The sequence below is a fragment of the Amphimedon queenslandica genome, unplaced genomic scaffold, assembly GCF_000090795.2.
Source record: "Amphimedon queenslandica unplaced genomic scaffold, v1.1 AMPQUscaffold_10531, whole genome shotgun sequence".
Lineage (NCBI taxonomy): Eukaryota > Metazoa > Porifera > Demospongiae > Haplosclerida > Niphatidae > Amphimedon > Amphimedon queenslandica.
This window is the reverse complement of record NW_003549208.1, coordinates 1-1,549: the sequence shown is the minus strand read 5'-3', so window position 1 is coordinate 1,549 and position 1,549 is coordinate 1. Positions and strand designations below refer to the sequence as shown.

At 35.7% G+C, this 1,549-nt stretch overlaps 1 long non-coding RNA gene across 1 annotated transcript; it reads left to right on the top strand.

The window, feature by feature from the left end:
- Positions 1-135: 135 nt before the first annotated feature.
- LOC109590079 (uncharacterized) lies at positions 136-625 on the top strand. The gene is made up of 3 exons (XR_002189109.1): positions 136-202; positions 251-361; positions 545-625. It is a non-coding gene; the product is annotated as an uncharacterized LOC109590079 (long non-coding RNA).
- The last annotated feature ends 924 nt before the right edge of the window (positions 626-1,549 follow it).

Below are 1,549 nucleotides of genomic sequence, written 5' to 3'. Positions count from 1 at the left end.
GACAGCAGGAAGAAAGGAGTAGAAAAGAGTAGGAAAAAACCTAGTCTCGTCCTCCAAAAAAGCTAAATTGAGTAAACAAAGAGTTAATTTAATGATGTTATGTAGGCGTGATGTAAAGTGCAGAAATTAAAAATGGCTGTCCAGCAAATACTACTCAGAATCTAAAGTTTTAAAGCTAAAACTCATCCTTGAAATTTTTGTGGTACGTATCATAGTTTATAAAATGTTGTGACATGTTTATACATTGTAGAAGAAGACCTAGTGGTATAGAAATTACTGAAGAGGCTAATTGTATTAATTGTAATGGAAACTGATCTTTTACTGGAAGTGAGTAAGATTCCTGCAGATGTACAGGCTAAAGGTGAGATTAGTTTTTCTTTTTTTAGATTTTTTGAAGTGTGTCAAGTTATAGTTTTGTTTGTTTTTGATTTTTATCATTTTGTAACATGTGCATGCAGAGCCTGAATTACATTTAAACAATGTTTAGACATTGTGCCTGAATATTGCTTAATTTGATCTGCCATTTTATGACGGTTTTCCACAGGATATTGGCGTAGTCCTCATGCATCCTCAGGCTCTTGTCCCAGTACTTTAGTACAGGGTATTTAGCCAAAAAATCACAAAGAGGGAATTCTCTATTTTCATACTTTTTCCCAATGCATATGCATGTTTTTATATTGTGTAGAAAGTTTGAGTGTATTCTGATCAAATTTGGTTTTTTAGAAATTTTTAAAGTTGCTCAAAAATTTTGCCAAATTAAGTGTCCTTTAATTTTTAGGTGGTCCTCTAGTATCAGTGGAGAGGTAGCTCATGCCATCAATCTCAGTGGACTGAGGGAAGTGTGTATCAGGAGAGTGGATAAAGATGAAGTGACACTTGATTTGGTTGAATTCATATTTAAAGTGAGTTATGAGTATGAACTCTAGCAGTGCATGTACAAGCATGTGTGATACTTAAAACCTTTATTAAACCTACCAACTGTGATGGCTGTAACATCCCTTTCATAACCAGAGAAATCAGATTCAGATTGAATTCAGAGACTTTTTTTGATAAAATAAATGTAAGTTCATCCTCTGAGAGTCTTTGGGCTGATGTTGCTATAAGAGGTGTCTGGTAGCCACAGGGTACATGCCTGTTTGATAAGAGTTATGAGTGATACAATGATACCATAATGATGCAATGAGTCAATATTTGAAAAATTATTGGGGCGAGCCTGAGCTCGCCCCACTAAGATGAGTAGGGGTCTTTATGTATGCACGGGCACAATACGGTGGTCTAACTATTATTAAAGTTAAATAGCCTAATCTTCATTGAAAACGGGTGTGGTCACAATAAATAAAATGGCGGCTATCAGCAAGTCTGAGTTTATTTGCAGCAAACTGTCGCCAAGGTAAGACTAAACTGCTGTCCAAAAGCTTCTCTAGCAATAAGGAAGGTTGGAAAAACAGATACAGTTTTTTCCTGGGTATAAAGGACTCTGATGTAAGTTGAATGCAAGTGAGAATGTACTGTATAGCCTAGCTGCATGGTGAGATCTATTCTAGGTGAT